The sequence below is a fragment of the Dromiciops gliroides genome, chromosome 5, assembly GCF_019393635.1.
Source record: "Dromiciops gliroides isolate mDroGli1 chromosome 5, mDroGli1.pri, whole genome shotgun sequence".
Lineage (NCBI taxonomy): Eukaryota > Metazoa > Chordata > Mammalia > Microbiotheria > Microbiotheriidae > Dromiciops > Dromiciops gliroides.
The window spans coordinates 171,911,782-171,930,068 of NC_057865.1; the positions used below are offsets into that span (position 1 = coordinate 171,911,782).

The 18,287-nt window shown below is 36.9% G+C and overlaps 1 protein-coding gene and 1 pseudogene across 1 annotated transcript in view; one reads left to right on the forward strand and one right to left on the reverse strand.

Moving 5' to 3' along the window:
• TAF3 (TATA-box binding protein associated factor 3) overlaps positions 1–18,287 on the reverse strand; it is a 237,466-nt gene that overhangs the window by 142,726 nt on the left and 76,453 nt on the right. The window lies entirely within an intron of this gene.
• Positions 4,448–4,698, forward strand: LOC122729446 (annotated as a pseudogene).

Consider the following 18,287-nt stretch of genomic DNA (forward strand, 5'->3'; position numbering starts at 1 on the left):
CAGTGTTTTATTCCCTAAATTTTTTTTTACTTCAAAGCTAATTATGTTTTACTAATTGCATTTTCAAAAGACATAGCAGATAGTACCAACAAAATCAAAAATTAATTTAAAAACTAACAAAAATAAAACAATTTCTAAGGTTATTCTTGGAAAGGAGCTCTTGAGAATTGTCCAGGGAGTCAAACTTCCCTTAAATGAAGCACTACTAATAGTCTCCAGATTTGCCAGCCCTGCCTGGAACCATCTAGTGAAAATGTTTACATTAAAACTGGGTTCAAATGGAAGGTCACCTAACTTGAAAACTTGGAAAACAACAGTGATTTTTTAACTACAATATGAAATACATTCTGTAGAAAAGAAATAATTAATTCTGTATACCAGTGAAAACTAATTTCATTATATTTTCAAGTTACTAGGTTTCTGTTTCCCTCCCAAACATCTTTTGATAAAAGATCTACTACATTTCCAAAAAAGGTTCCACCTACATATCAAAAAGCCTTTCAGGTTCACTCACTTTTCACCCCTAAAATATAATGAAAATAGACACCATCTTACACAATTAGCTGTGATTTTTATCTCCTTTCTGACTTTGAAACTGCATGTGTATATCATGTGAACAAGATAAGGCATTTATATTACACAAATTAATACACTATTCTTTAAAAATTGCCTCTGTGACCAATGTAGACTAGAAAACAGGAGATTATTTCCTATTTCATTATATACCACACAAAAATCAATACAAGTTCATTTTATTTGGACAATACTGTTAGATACACATTTTATCATTTATATCTTGGGACTAAAAGGACGGCACTAAAAGTATAACGTTTTATATAAAGATTGAGATCATGTAATCATCTAATCACACTACAAAGCAAACACCTAAAGAAGAGGAAGCATTTGATACAGAAAATACAAAACAGGATTCCCAAGGAAAGACAAAAATTAAGTCACTCAGTTGATTAACATGACTTCAAAAAGTTATAGAATTGGGGGCAGTTAGGTGTGACCCTGGGCAGGTCACTTAACCCTCATTGTCCCTCCAAAAAAAAAAGTTATAGAGAAAGGCCAACATAGGAATCCAAGCCATAGGCAGTATAATTTTTGAATGCAGATAACAATATAAAAGGGTATGTCATAATTTAATAAGACAGTTTCATTCCTTCAGTCATCCATTCACAAATCATTTACTAAACACCTACATGCAAAGTATTTTAGGTGCTTAATTTTAAAGCTATGCTAATGAAACATTTATTTGTGCGGCTTAAACATGTTTAAGAATAAGAATTCATAATCTGCTTCGTTACTTTAAAAGTATTAAATTCATTAACATAATGGAGCAAAAGAAAAAATTATAAGAGTGAATTGTTAGTTTTTGTTTTTATCCTTAAAAATAAAGTGTCCAAAAAACAAAACAAAACAGAACAAAAAATAAACACTGTGTAGACCTAAACAAAACTTTCCAACTGAATTCTGAAAATTACATTGAAACAATTTAAAGGTGTTTATATTTTTCCTATAAAGCAAAGAGTGGACAGACCAATTAGCCTGCTAACACAAATCTTTTTAGTCATTTTATTAAGTTGAACAAAGAAAACAACTTCATTAAGAGTTTTTTAAAACTCTTCTAAAAGGAATGCACCATAACATATTTTAGAACACAAGAAACACACACACACAAAATTTTTTTATTAAAGTGAATTAGGAACTGGCTTTGAGGGCTATGTAGCTGTATAAATTACACCAAGTCAGGGAGACTTGGGTTTTAAGTATTGGTTCTGACGTCTAAGTATCTGTATGGTTTGGGGCAAGTATTACCTCTCTCTTAGAGGCAGTTTTCTCATCAATGACTTAATCAACAAGGATTTATTAAGCTCCTTTATCAAATACACAGTATTGTGCTAAAGTGCTAGGTATAGGAAGACAAAACAAAATAGACCCTGTCTTCAAGAAGCATACATTGTAGAGTGGAAACAATCTGCTTACTTCTTGACCACTCTGCAGTATTATTTGACAAGTGTGGATCTCCTAGATACTCCCTTCTCTCTTTGGGTCACTCCTATTTTGCCTGACTGTTCCTCCTCAGCTTTTCTTGATACAATATCATTTGGGCCACACTCCCTTACTATGGATGTAGCCCAAAGCTCTGTTCTGAACCCTCTTCTCTTTTTTCCCTAATTTTGTTGACTTCATTAGGTGAGTTCAAAATGATCACCTCTAGGCAAATAACTCCCAAATCAGTATTTCCAGCCCCTAGCCTCTCTCCAGTCTGACATCAACAACTTGTCTATTGAGAACTTCAAATAAATGTCTTCGGCATTTGAAACTTGGCTTGTCCAAAACAGAACTCATTATCTTTGCCCCAAAAGTGACCCTTCTTAAAAACTTCACTATTTCCATTGAGGCGACCATCATCCTTCTAACCACCTAGGTTGCAAATATCAGTGTCACGCTCCACTCCTCATTCTCACTCATCCCATATATAAAAATCAGTTACCAAATCTCATCAATTATACCTGCACATCATCTCTCAAAAATATCCCCTTATCTCCACTCATGCAGCAACTATCCTAGTTGTGACCATAATCACCTCTTGCCAGAACTAGTACAACAGCCTTCTAATTTGTCTCCCTGTCTTTAAAGCTGCAAAAGTAATATCCCTAAAGTACAGTTCTGACCATATCATATCTCTGGCTCAACAAGCAGTAGTGGCTCCCTATCACCTACAGGATTAAATTTAAACTCCTCTGTTTGGTATTTAAAGCTCTTCACAAACTGGCCCCAAGCCACCTTTCTAGTCTTATCACACACAACTCCTCTTTACATATTCTATTAAACTCAGATACATGGGTCTTATTTCTTTTCATACATGACACCCCATTTCTTGCCTCCATACTTTTGCACTGGCTATCCCCTAGGTCTATAATGAATTCTTTCTTCATCTATATCTCTTAGAATCCCAAGATTCCGTTAAGACTCTACTCACTCATCATTTACTACATAAAAGGGGTATATGAGGTGTTTGAAGAGGACTAGAACCTCTGGTGCGAGGGCTTGCCAAGCCTTTTTGAGGGCTATTCATCCACCTTTGGTGTCAACATTTCACCCAACTCTCACCTATGCAAGAAGCTGTAGCACGTGCAGTGACCATACCCCAGGAAAACTGTCTTGGCAGACAGGTTAAACCAGGCTGAGGGCAACCAAGAGGCTTCAAACTCGTTGGTGAGTTAGGGGGATGTCTACCCCAAACAGGTGAAGACTCCCTCCACTGGAACGGGCAGAAGAGAACAATCTGTTCTAAAGGCCACAAAGGCAGCTGAAGCAGGGGCTGTAGAGTGCTTAAAGCTTGGTAAGACATCAAAGATGTTAAAAGTCATCCACTGAATCCCAGGCCACCACCAGCGCTCTTCACTTTTGTTCTGCCACTGGTCTTCAATGACTCTGGAAGTGAGAGGAATGCTGTTGAACTTGCACAACTCTGCCTCACTTAAATCTAATTCACATGCAAGTCCGGACATCATTCATAATGTCCCTGGTCCTCTTCAAAATGAAGGACCACTCCCATCAACAACAACTACATGAAGCTTTTGCTGATTCTCCCAACAACTTATGCCCCGTCCAAATTATCTAGTATCTATTCTGTATGTATCTATCTAGGTACATGTTATCTCTCTTTAGAATGCAAAATCCTTGAGATCTACAGTCAAGACAGCTGTTTGAACAGAGACAGATCATCCAGTTTACACATACCTACTCCAACAGGAACCTGAAATTTGTGGTGGCCTAATGATCAAGAAGTCCAACGAGAAACTACAGTAAAGGATTACTTTGATCCCAGAAATACATAAGAAGTCACCCTGAAGGACAAAGGTGATAGGAAAGACAGCTGCCAGCAAAGTCATCAAAAGCACAGGAAAATAGGACACAAGATTAAGAATGTGACCAGAGATGGTCTAGAGACACCTAAAGGCTGCATGGCTCTGTGTCCAAAGGTACTAAGACCAAAGGGTTCTTACCAGAAAGTCCCAGGGGGAGTCAAAATGCAACCTTTGGATCTTTGGAAATTCAAGAGTGGCAGTAACCAATGCAAAGTAGCAGCGCTCACATGTACACAGCCTGGAACCCTTGGGGCTCCAAGGTCCTGACACTATCCTGAGGTGCCAGAAACAAGCATTTATATCCAGCATTCTGAACCTCCAAGATCCTGGGGATCTAACCCCCTAAAATATAGGTCAGAGAAGGAACCCAGGTTACACAGTGTGAGATCGAGCAGGATTGATCATAGAATCATAAGTACAACAAGAGATAAAGCTTAATTGGCATGAAATCCAAATATGGGGCTAAAACTAGAAATACGCCAAAGACACTGACCAGTATAAAAAATGATTGCAGCTTTTTCTCTTCCGCTGCTTTCGTTTTGCACTCGGTTCCCTCAGCTGCTGACATGCAGAATGACGCTGGAGAGTTCATGGACCTGTACATACCAGGGATATGCTCCTCGAGCAACAGGATCATCAGGGCCAAGGACCATGCGTCCATCCAGATGAATGTGGCTGAGGTTGACAAGGTCACAGGCAGATTCAATGGCCACTTTAAAACTTATGCAATTTGTGGAGCAATTTGTAGAATGTGAGAATCTGATGACTATTCTCTGGCTGGCAAAAAAATGATGGTATTGTTTCAAAGAATTTCTAATTGAAGAAATATTGTGGAATATGTCTTAATAAATAAGAAAAACGGCAAAAAACCAAAACAAAACAAAACAAAATTATTGCAGATCCAGAGCCCTCCCAAAATCCAGTAAAGGAGAAAATAATTCCATAAAAACTGCAATAATACACTCAAGGAAAAGAACTGATTTTCCACAAGAGCAACATAAATATCTAGAAGAAATGAAGCAAGTGGTAAAAAAGAAAATAAAAACTTTGAACAAAAAAATCAGAAGAATAAAAAATTTAGAACAGAAAGTAATAAACCTCATCCAGGTAATGAAAGCCTTGAAAAATCAGAATAGACCAAACAGAAATCAATGATTCCATGAGATAGCAAGAGATTTGAAAAAAAAAAAAAAGAAGAAAATTTAGGATACCTGACATCAAAAACAACTGACCTGAAAATAGGTCAAGCAAAAATGAAAGAATCATTTGGACTCCTTGAAAACCGTGATCTTAAAGAAAAGGCCTGAAGACTAGAATTTCAGAAAATGATAAAACCTGTCTGTCCCCATCTATTACAGCCAGGGTGCAAAGCCAAGATAGAAAGAATCCAATGATCACCCTCCTCAAAAGAAATTCCAAAAGGAAAAGTCCTAAGAATGTCATAGCAAAAATTCCAGAGCTTCCGAATCAAGGAAAAAATTCTAGTAGTATTCACAAAGAATGAGCTCAAATAAGTTACCAGAGTCAGGATCACACAAGACCTAACAATCTTTTGCAATCTTTAAGAGATCTTATAATAAAATGTCCCAAAAGTTAAGAGATGGGCTTATAACCACAAATAAATACTCAGAAAAGATGATTATAATCCTACGGCAGAGATTCTTAACCTGGAATCCACAGACCCTCTCACCCAACCCTCAAAGGAGTCCACAGTTAAAACTAAGAGATCTATAAACTTGGACAGGAAAAAAAAAATCTACATGTTTGTTTCAATATGACTGAGCTTCACCAGACTGCTAACAAGGTCCATAACCCGCCCCCAACCCCCAAAAGCTAAGAACTCCTACACTACAGTGGGTGAAATAAATCTATAACATAAAGGGCCTTCAAACATTTCTGACAAACACAAAAGTCCAGAGAAACCTAAAAAGGTACATTTAAGCATTTAGAAGGGTCTATGTGATGAAATAAGTGCTAACATTCTAATGGAAGGAGAAGAAATAAATATCCTTTCTGAACTTTAAGTTTACAAAGGGTCCAGAGACAGTTTAATGGGGGGAGGGGTTAGAATGTTCTATTCTAAGGAAGAAGAATGTGACTTATTATTTCTCATAACTTGAATGTGTATGAAGAGAATACACTGAGGAAGGGATGGGGGAACAAGCATCAGATGAACCACACTCTTATCAGAATTGATCAGGGGCAACTAGGTGGCACAGTGGATAGAGCACTGGCCCTGGAGTCAGGAGGACCTGAGTTCAAATCCGGCCTCAGACACTTAATACTTACTAGCTGTGAGACCCTGGGCAAGTCACTTAACTCCAATTGCCTCCAAAAAAAGAAAGAAATGATCAAAGGAAGGTTGAACACATATACACATAAATACTTGTGTAAAAATACACCAAGATGATTAGGGAAAAAGGAAAAGAACTGGAAACGGCAGAGATACCCATCAAATGGGCAATGGCTGAACAAGTTGTAATATATGACTATGATGGAATACTACTGTGCTGTAAGAAATGATGTGCTTACCCACACATACAAAAATATTTATAGCTGCTCTTTTTGTGGTGGCAAGGAATTGGAAATCGAGGAGATGCCCATCAATTGGGGAATGGCTGAACAAGTTGTGGTATACGAATGTAATGGAATACTATTGTGCTGTAAGAAATGATGAGCAGGCAGATTTCAGAGAAACCTGGAAGCACTTACATGAACTAATGCTGAGTAAAATGAGCAGAACCAGGAGAACATCATACATAGTATCAACAACACTGTCTGTTGATCAACTGTGATAGACTTGACTCTTCTCAGAAATACACTGAGGGGCAGCTAGGTGGCACAGTGGATAGAGCACTGGCCTGGAATCAGGAGGACCTGAGTTCAAATCCGGCCTCAGACACTTAATACTTACTAGCTGTGTGACCCTGGGCAACTCACTTAACCCCAATTGCCTCACCCAAAAAAAAAAGTGTTTCCTTTAAAAGCCAAACAGAAGATTTTGGGGCAGCTAGGTGGCGCAGTGGATAGAGCACCAGTCATGGATTCAGGAGTACCTGAGTTCAAATCTAGCCTCAGACACTTAACACTTACTAGCTGTGTGACCCTGGGTAAGTCACTTAACCCCAATTGCCTCACTTAAAAAAGAAAAAAAGAAATACAATGGTCCATACTTCCAAAGGACTCATGATGGAAAATGCTCTCCAAATCCAGAAAAAAAGAACTGTGGCATCTAGATGCAGATTGAACCATATTATTTGTATTTTTTTTGTTTTTCTTTTTTGAAGTTTTTCCTTTTTGTTCTGATTCTTCTTTCAGAGCATGACTAATGCAGAAATATGTTTAATATGATTGTACATACATAACCTATATCAGATTGCTTGCTGTCTTGGGGAGGGAGAAAAATTTGATATTAGAAATCTTATAAAAACAAATATTGAAAACCATCTCTACGTGTAACCAGAAAATAATAAGGGGCAACTAGGTGGCGCAGTAGATAGAGCACTGTATACAGTAACAACATTGGGTTTTTTAAAAATCTTAACAGTATTTCATTTTTTCCCAATTACATGTAAAGATAGTTTTCAACATTCATTTTTATAAGATTTTGAGTTCCAAATTTCTCTCCCTCCTTTCCTCCCTCCCCAACAATATTGTTTTAAGAACACTGTGACTAATTCATTTTGATTATTATAAATACACAAATTAACTATAAAGGGCTTATGAAGGAAAACGCTATCTGCATCCAGAGAAAAAACCTGATAAATAGAAGTATATGTAGAATGGTTTTGCATATTTATATATTACATATTGCATATATGCATACATATATACATATACACAAACACATATTTGTGTTTATTGATAGCCATCTCTAGGGGGAGTAGAAAAAAAGGGAAAAAAGTTACATGATAACTTTGTTTTTTTGTTTTGTTTGTTTTTGGCGGGGCAATGAGGGTTAAGTGACTTGCCCAAGGTCACACAGCTAGTAACTGTCAAGTGTCTGAGGCTGGAATTGAACTCAGGTCCTCCTGATTCCAGGGCCAGTGCTCTATCCACTGCAGCACCTACCTGCCCCCATGATAACTTTATTATATATTTAAAAGGAATACCAAGTTTTATATAATAGATTTGCAATTTCATATACAATCATCTTTTTTCTATTCTACTGTGTTATGGAAATGTTTGTTTTATTGCATTAGTTCTGAAAAAAATAAATCAAATTTCAAAAATAAAAATATCGATTTCAGGGGAAAAAAGGGAAAAAAATATATCAAATTCAAAGGGAAATGACAAGGATTAAGGGGGGGGGGGCGTTAAGTGGAAGGATAATACCAGGGAGGAAACAGCCACAACCAAAACAAATTTCCTGATTTTGAAGGGAAAGCTGGAAAGGTAAAGTCCAAGGCCAAGGACTAGAATTTAAGGGGATGTCCATCAATCTGTGGGTAGCTAAATGGCACAGTGGATAAAGTGGTAGGCCTGCAATCAGGAAGACTCATCCTCATAAATTCCAATCTGGCTTCAGACACTTACCAGCTGGGTGACCCTGGGCAAGTCACTTAACCCTGCTTGCCTCAGTTCCTCATCTGTAAAATGACCTGGAGAAGGAAATGGCAAACTACTCCAGTATCTTACACAAGAAAACCCAAATGGGGTCACAATGAGTCAAACACAACTGAAATATAACTCAACAACTACCAATTTGTAGGATGGCTGAACAAATTGTGGTACATGAACATAATACATTATTATTATGCCATAATAAATAACAAGAGATGATTTTATAGAATCTTGAGTAGTAGGAACTGACAGAGTAAAATGAACACAACCAGGAGAAAAATTTATGCAATAACAACACTGAAAATACAAAGAGTTTTGAAAGAATTAAGAATTATGATCAAAGCAATGACCAACCATGTCTCCAGAAGACCTGTGATGAAACATGTTACCCACCTCCTGATAAAAAGGTGATGGACTTAAAATACAAAAAGAAAAAAACATTTTGGGGCATGGTCACAGCGTGGATTCATTTGCCTTGAACATCTGTCAACAAGGTGTTTTTCTCTCTCTCTGTTTTGTTTTTTTAATAGGGGGAGGTTAACTACAGTGATTTTTAAAAAGCAGATCACTGGGGGCAGCTAGATGGCGCAGTGGATAGAGCACCGGCCCTGGAGTCAGGAGTACCTGAGTTCAAATCTGGCCTCAGAAATTTAACACTTACTAGCTGTGTGACAATGGGCAAGTCACTTAACCCCCATTGCCCCACCCCCCAAAAAAATTATTAAAAAAAAAAAAGCAGATCACTGAAACTTTTTTTTTAATTCACAAAAGAGAAAGAAGAGACAAGGCAGTATTAAAAATGTATAAATATTTACTATATACTATTTTTTTGAAATGTAAGCAGTATGAGATAGATATTCATGGTTTCATTCAGTCCTCTTTGTGTTCTGCTTTGTATGTGGAAACAGTCAATTTTTTAGTGTTTAAGGTCAGAATGAAAAAAAAATGTTCTAAGTAAGTAAGCTCCTTGAAAGCAGAGATTGTTTCAAAGTCTTTGTATCCTCAAGGCCTAGCACAGTGCATTGCAGATAGTAAAGAGAGGCTTTATAAACAATTGTTGAGTGAATGAATAAGTGATATAAGTAAAATCCATGTACATATAAAATAAACAAAGTAATATTTTTGGAGAGGCGCTATTAATTAGGGAAAATTAGAAAAGATCTTAGGTAGGAGGTGGAGATTTGATCTAAACTCTGAAAGAAACTAGGGATTCTAAAGAGCAGATGTGAAGAAAGAGTGGTAGATTCCAGGAATGGGATGCATCCTGTGCAAAGACATGGAGACAGGAGAAGAATTACCATGTACAAGTAACAACAAGTAGACTAGTTTGGCAAGAACATAGACTGCATGGAGGGAAATAATATGTAGTAGTTCTGGAGAGAGAGAGCCTGGAGGCAGGCTGTGAAACACTTTAAATGCCAAACATATGAGTTTGTATTTTATCCTAAAGGAAAGAGTGAGCCACTGGAACTTTCTGAGCAAAGCTCTCAATGTTGGCCACCCTCTGAATACCAGGGGAGAGGTTGCTGAGATTTTAGTTAATGCTGTAGGAAGAAGTCAACACTGGCAAGATCTCAGTATTACCTCCAACATTCTGTCCTTCATGGGTAATGGATGGTGTTTGAGAATGTGAAAGATGAACCACTTTGAAATAATCTGTCAGTGACATTAAGATCCTTAAGGTTCTCCTACTGACAACAGCTGTACACATTCCAGGCACAAATTTTATCTATCACCTTTATCTAGGTAGCTAGCTAAGCCACATCATCAGCCAAGCTAATAACTTTCCTTTAAGATTCCAGACTGAGGGGCGGCTAGGTGGCGCAGTGGATAAAGCACCGGCCCTGGATTCAGGAGTACCTGAGTTCAAATCTGGCCTCAGACACTTGATATTTACTAGTTGTGTGACCCTGGGCAAGTCACTTAACCCCCATTGCCCCGCCCCCCCCCAAAATCATTAAAACATTTTGGGGCGGCTAGGTGGCACAGTGGATAGAGCACTGGCCCTGGAGTCAGGAGTACCTGAGTTCAAATCCGGCCTCAGACACTTGACACTTACTAGCTGTGTGACCCTGGGCAAGTCACTTAAGCCCCATTGCTCTGCAAATGTGTTATTTTCTAAGTCAACATACAGTCCACTGAGAGTTTCTATTTGAACCTGACACCACTGCTCTAGAAATAAGGAGAAATAAATCAAGGTTTCAGGCATAACGGATAGACCCTCTTATGGTGAGCTAAAGGTTAAGAGTTGTACAGGATGGACAGGTACGAGTGGGATGCTACTTGCATTGTTGGACAGAATTCACAAACTGAGATAATAGATCTATTTAAGTATCTGAACATATATACATATAAATATATACATGCATATAGATATATACCTAAATGACATGATTTTTAATGCCAAAAAATTACTTTATTGAATTTGGTTGGTATTTGGTACATGAAAAGATGGTACTTATTTATTAGTCATTTTCAGCATGGTGTAACAGAAAAATAAAATAAAAAAATAAAAGGATAGGGAGCCAGATGACCCAAGTTTGAATCTTGGCTCTGTTCCTAATTATTTGTGTGAACTTAGACATCCATGTCACTGTTGGAAAACTGAAGGGTTTGGTTTAGATCAGGAGTCAACCTCACAGCAGGCAGGCCACAAGTGCCAGCAAAACTCAGGAGTGTGGAGAAACAGAGTGAACTATAAATGGGAAATGTTCAACAAAATAATAAAAAATACAATAGAACATAGATAATGTTACTTTGATGTTTTCAAAAGTCAATATGGAGCCTGCAGAGATACATTTCTATTTGAGTTTGACACCACTGGTTTAGATGATCTTTAAGGTCCCTTCCAATTCTACATTCTCTGATCCTCTCAAAGTCATTACCAAATGGTCAATTAACTCCAAACCTCCATTTGAGAGAAAAGTTCTTTTCAGACCTTTCCTCATTTCCCACCTGGCTGCCCTACTTTGTGACTTCTTTAACTTCTCCACCATGCCCTAGGAAGCTAATAACTGAGATAACTTTATCTTCCTCTGCTCTCACTGACTTCTCCATGATGACCCTGAATTGGGTACCTCTTCCCCTATCACCTTTTCAACTTCCTTTTATGTGATTAGATTGTAAATTCCTTGAGGGCAGGGATTGTTTTTCTTTTTTCCTATTAGTATCCTCAGTGCTTAGCACAGAGTAGGCACTTAATAAACTGTTTATGACTTTGTTTATTAAAAGTTTATTGATTGTTATCAACTCACAGTACTATGCAGAAGTGCTAGAGGAGGGGCAGTTAGGTGGTGCAGTGGATAGAGCACCGGCCCTGGATTCAGGAGGACCTGAGTTCAAATCTGACCTCAGACACTTGACACTTACTAGCTGTGTGACCCTGGGCAAGTCACTTAACCCTCATTACCCCTCAAAAACAAACAAACAAAAACCTACAAAAAGCTATTTGTTAAGAAGTGCTAGAGGCTTCCTGCCTTCATGGCATTTATAATCTAGTAAGAAGATAAAGGATAGTAATACTGTCCTTTAAATGGGTGCATCAGAGAATTTCATACGTAGCTTATGGCAAAGACATGATTTCTATTCAAAATATAAATCCATTTTTTATGACTATGATTTTCTGCACAATTAGGGTAGATTCCATTTATCAATAATCGTGAAGTATTGGTTTTTGGTTGTTGTTTGTCCTTCATTCTCTAAGAGGACTATGACATTGGGGAGGTGATGTTATGACTTGCAGTGAATTGGATTTAAGTGAGGCAGGCCTGTGCAAAGTCACCAACCTCTCTCCTCCTGAGCCATCTGGGTACAATGGAAAGATATATATCAGGATGACTGGAGATGGCCTCAGACGCAGTGGGATTCTTTGGCCTTTTTAAGCTAAGGTCTTTCCCAGGTCTCAGTTTGTCTGAAGCAATGCCCATTCAGTGATTAAGGCTAGTTAAGAAATAAGGCAGATGAACATCAGTACCTTCCCTGCAATTTATAGTGGTAGAGAGTTGCCTAGAGAAATATCAAAATCAAACAGAAACAGATTGAACCATACTATTTCTTTTTTTTTTGTTTTGTTTTTCTTTTTTGAGGTTTTTCCTTTTTGCTCTAATTCTTCTTGCACAGCATGACTAATGCAGAAATATATTTAATGTGATTGTACTTATATAACCTATATCAGATTGCTTGCTGTCTTGGGGAGGGGAGAGGGAGGGGAGGGAGAAAAAAATTGAAACGAGAAATCTTAATTTAAAAAATGTTGAAAACTATCTACATGTAACTGGAAAATAATAAAATACTTTTATGGGAAAAAACTGGTTTTTTGTATTTTTATTTCGTTAAATATTTCCCAATTACATTTTAATCTGTTACTGGTGCAGAGTGTTGTCCTGACTCATGTTTGACACCTCTGGCCTAGAGCACTGAAAGATTAAATGATTTGTCCAGGGTCACACTACCAGTATGTGTCAGAAGGCAGGACATGAACCCAGATCTTCCTGTCTTAGAGACAAGTTCTCTAAGCTATGTCACACTGCCATGATTTATGGTTTAGAATACTTCAAACCATGTACCAATATAGGCTCTAAATGCATACTTGACATAAAAAGGCCACTTCAAAAACAAATTGGAATAGCAGTCTTTTGGATCTATGGATAAGGCAAGAATTCATGATTTAACAAATATTGATAGAGAGGATCACAGAAAACAGAACAGATCATTTTGATTACAGAAAAGTTTTTACACAAATAAATCTAATGTAAAAATTAGAAAGGAAATGGGTAACAAACATCTTTACAGTAAGTTTTGCTGACAAGGTCTCATAACTATTCAAATTTATAAAACTAAGAACCATTCTACAATTGATAAGTGGTCAAAAGATATGAAGAAGAGATCTGCAAAGGAAAAAAATCCAAGCTACTAACAATTATATGAAAAAATATGTTCCAATCACTAATAGATAAATGCAAATAAAGCAATTCAAAGGTTCCACTTTACATATATCAGAGTGGCAACGAATGCAAAAAAGGAAGATGGAAAATGTTCTTGGGCTGTGGGAAAATAGATATACTAGTGAAATGGAGTGGTGAATTAATCTGACCATTTTGGAAAACAATTTGGAACTGAACCCAGAAAGTTACCAAACTGTGCATACTCTTTGACACAGTTCACCATGACTAGGCCTATAAGTACCCCCAAAGAAATCAAAGAAAGAAGAAAAAGATCTATCTGTACAAAAATAATTATAATAGTCCTTTTCTTATGGTAGCCTTAAAAATGGAAAATAAGGGTATGTCCTATTGGGGAATGGTTAAATAAATTGTGACACATGAATATAAGAAAGATGAAATATACATTTTCAGAAGAAAATGGAAAGACCTCTATGAACTGATGCAAAATGAAATAAGAACAAAGAGAACAACATAATAGATAAAGTTAACTTTGGAGGGTCTTTAGAACTGTGATTAATACAATGACAAAACATGAGACTAAAAGAATGAAGATGAAACAAGTTACTTACCTCCTGACAGCTGATAAACTTAAAAAGCAGAAAAAGACATACATTTCTAACTTGGCTAATAAGCAATTTCTTTTGGTTTAGTTTGTTTTTGGTTTTTGTCCATCTATGCAACTACTTGGGGGGGGGTAATTTTTCAAGGTTTGCTTAAAAAATTCCAGGAGGAGGAGGGAGAAAGGACAGCTTAATTTTTAAATGCCTGCTAATAGAAAAAAATAATAAATGTCTTAAAACAGTGATGTTAAAGGTAAGGTTACTATAGCATTTTTTAAAGGCACAAAAAAGAACAGAATGACATCCAGAAGAAATTTCCAGCTAACTCTCAACTTTCCATCTACAGCTGATCGGTTTGAACTTATGTCCCATACAGGATAAGGGGATCACCTGAAATCTCCTCATCATGCTGATTAACTCAACCTTGGATATACTAAACACCTTCTCAACTCCCTCAGTCTCCTCTTCCCTTTGATTGAAGGGCTGGAGGGTAGAGCATTAAACTCCTACCAAAGCTTTCCTTTAAAGAGGGATGTCATCTGGACCTTCCAAGTTAAATCTTTACTTTCCACCTGCAGCTCTACTTTATCTGAACTCCATGAAATATGAAGCCTTCATGCCAGGGACCCCTTGATGCTCCAGACTTCCCAGTTTCCTTTTATGTGCTGTCTTCCCCATTAGATTGCAAGCTCCTTGAGGGTAGGGACTATCTTTTTTTTTCTTTATTTGTATTCCTAGAGATTAGCATAATGCCTGGCCTACAGTAGGCACTTAATAAACCTTTACTGAATAGAATTGAAGGAAGCATAGACAAGAAGGACAGTTTTGAAAGTAACATGTAGAATGTATTATTTATTATTTTTTATTGTGAAATGGACAAAGTTTCATACAGAATCCTCTTTTTATGTTCTGCTGTGTATATGGAAATGTTCTTTCTTAAGTGTCAGTTAATAAACATTTCTTTTATGTGCCAAGCACTGTACTAAGTGCTGGGATACAAAGAAGGGTAAAAGACAGTCCCCTGCCCTCAAGGAGCTCACAGTCTAAGAGGGGAGACAACACGTAAAGAACTATGTGCAAACAAACAATATACAAGGAGAAAACACTAGAATTAAGTGGGATTGGGAAAGGCTTCCTGTAGAAGGTGGGGTTTTAGCTGGGTCTTGAAGGAAGCCAGGGGAGCCTGGAGGTGGAGATAAGGAGGGGGAGCATTCCAGACATGGGGGACAGGTAGAGAAAATGTATGGAGTAGGGGTATGGGGTGTCTTACTGGAGGAACAGCAAGGAGACCAGTGTCACTGGATCTCAAAGTACACTGTGGGAGGTAGGAAGGAAGAAGGTATATAAGAAGACTAGAAGGGAGTGGGGAAAGCAGGTTATAAAGGGCTTTGAACACCAAACAGAGGATTTTATATTTGATATTGGAGGTTTTAAGGAACCACTGGGTTTTACTGAGAAGGGTGGACTGGGTTGATATGGTCAGAACTGTGTTTTATGAAGATAACTTTGACAGATCAGTGAAGGATAGATAGGAGTAGGCAGAGAGTTGTGGCAGGCAGACCAACCAGCAGACTATTACAATAGTCCCAGCTGAGGTGGGTGGTTGTGTCAGAAGAGAGAAGACAATATACATAAGAGATGTTACAAAAGTAAAATCTGGTATTTAAGTTCAAAATGTTTAAAACGCATTTAAAAAGAAAAGAATTTGCTGGCATGAATAAGTACACAGCTTAAAATCCCATGCAATAAATCTGCAAGCTGACAATGGACAAGCAGTGAGGTGTATAAGCAGAGAAAGAGCTGGAGCTCCGATTGACTTTACCTCGCTGTGTGAAACTGTGCTATTCCTTTAACCTCTCTTGGCCTGCCTGTTCTAATCTGTAAAATAGGACATTATACTGGAGACCTTCTACAGTACCATTCCACTGTACAATGCCATATTTACCACCTGTAAGTATTTCTAAAACTTGCTCTTCAGTTCTAGTGTACTCCAGCCAGAGTTAGAAGCATATGGACTGAGATCTTTAGCTTTGTTCTCAAACTCCCATATGAGGGGCTTATTATAACACTGGACCAGAATTTTATAAGTTAAGACTCAGCTGACTTTGAATCCTCATTACCCAAAAACATAGGCTTCTGGTAAATACTTTTTGGTTCATTAGTTGATTGGGAAGGGCAAACAAATTGATCTCAAGCAATCATAAGTCACACATATCAATGTTTAACCTAACAGCATTCAGACTGCAGGTAAAGTTCTTAAGAAGTAAATAGCTTTGGAAGGATGGACCTGACAAACCAAAACTAAATGTATTAAGCAGAAGTCACATCAAACACCTCACACTAAAGAAGTCTAGAGAAACTAAGGAACTTTTTGTCAGGGGTCTGTGGTTTTTCTAATTTTAAAAAGTGGAAATGTACTTATCAGAAACCTTTAAAGTTCCATGAAACAGCATTTACTGTAACTAACTGTAAATTTGTATAGCAAAATAATTCAAGTAAGCCAAGAATCTTAATGAAGTCATATTATATACTTGTTACCATGCATAGATCCCTGCATAAGAATTACACAACTAAAAAAAAAAAAAAGAATTACACAACTGCCATCAGTTGTTCAACTACTTTATCTCTACATGAAAGAAATAGTGGCACACAATGCAATTAACCCATCTTAGTTCTTTGGAGTTTAGGTATTAGCCATTTGGCTTTGCTTTAATACCTGTTATTTTGCTGATAAGGTAGTCATGTCACTAACTGAGCAGAATGCCATCTTTCAAAACTCAAATTAAAGGTACTATGTTATAAAACAATAACCACTGCCAAAATAAAAGAAGAATAGGAAAAAGTTATTGAAAAGGAAACAGAAATTACAAAAATCACATACAAAACTGCTAAAGCAGCCACTCAAATGACATAAGAAAAATGATCATATTTCTAGGAGCATCTTTAATCATTCTTAATGCCATTTTAATAAACCAAATTCTATTTAATCTCCCTATATCTGGCTAAGCAATGCAATGGCTATTAACTGGCCACTTTTTCGTTTTCATTAACTTTTTCAAGTAGCACTCAGGCCACGAATTTAATACATGCATGTATCAGAGAATTTCCAAAAAAGCACCTGTTCTAGGGACAGCTAGGTGGCGCAGTAGATAAAACACCAGCCCTGGATTCAGGAGGACCTGAGTTCAAATCCAGTCTCAAACACTTGACACTTACTAGCTGTGTGACCCTGGACAAGTCACTTAACCCCCTGGACAAGTCACTTAACCACAAAATATTGAACTCAACAATTGTATTCAGCAGCACAAACTTATTTTTCACTTCAATAATTTTCTGTTTCCAAGAGATCAGTAAATAAACTTTTTTAGGCTCATTAAAAGATACTTTCACTTCATGCTGTTTACATTTTGAGAATTTTTAAAATATTCAAGTTGATTGTGATTTTCTTAACCTACCATCTTAATTTCAGAACAACTTTAGAATATGGCATTTTGACTAGATACAAAACATTTAATGATTTCTCCGGCATTTTACCACTGGAATCAAGCTCAGACCTGGGTTGAATTCCTATGTCTGTCATCTCTTAGTGTTGAGACACTGGACAAATGACTAACCTCTCTATGCATTAGATTCCTAATCTATAAAATTGTGGTAATAATAATAATTAACTCACTATCTCACAGAGTTCTTGTAAGAAAGCTCTGTTAGCAAACTTAAAAAGGTATATAAATTTGAACTATTATTATCTGATGGAAACAGGACAGCATTTTAATGCCATATATTTGAAATGGATAATTGCGAGACAAAGCATAATAAAACTGTTGATTCTGACAGTCAGAAAGATTCCTACTGTAAATTACTTCTATAACTACAGTTGTATGATGAAATATAATTTTGAAAAAAGACAGGTATAAAAGTATTAATACTTCATCCATGTGAGCTCTCCATCACCAAACTGATTTAGTTAACAAGCATTTACTAAGCACTTTCTAGATATCCTTACAATCCATGTAATGAAATCATTATTATTTATAGATGGGAAATTATTTCTAAAAATAAATATCAGAACTGCATCCATTTGCAATTCACAGAGTGTCACAAAGTGTCTTATTTTAGGGAAAAACGGAATTTGGAAATTACCTCCTTATATGTTTAAAAAAATAAGGCATGAAGATGAACAAATGAGGAAAAACTTTAGAAATCAAGTAAAAATGCAAACTGGAGCAATTAATGTAGGAAAAAATATTTTGAGGGCGCTTGATGTTTTTCCCCCCCTTTGGTTAATCAGATATGGAAGTTCATGGTATTATGTTATTGCAATGTCTTAACATAGAACCACT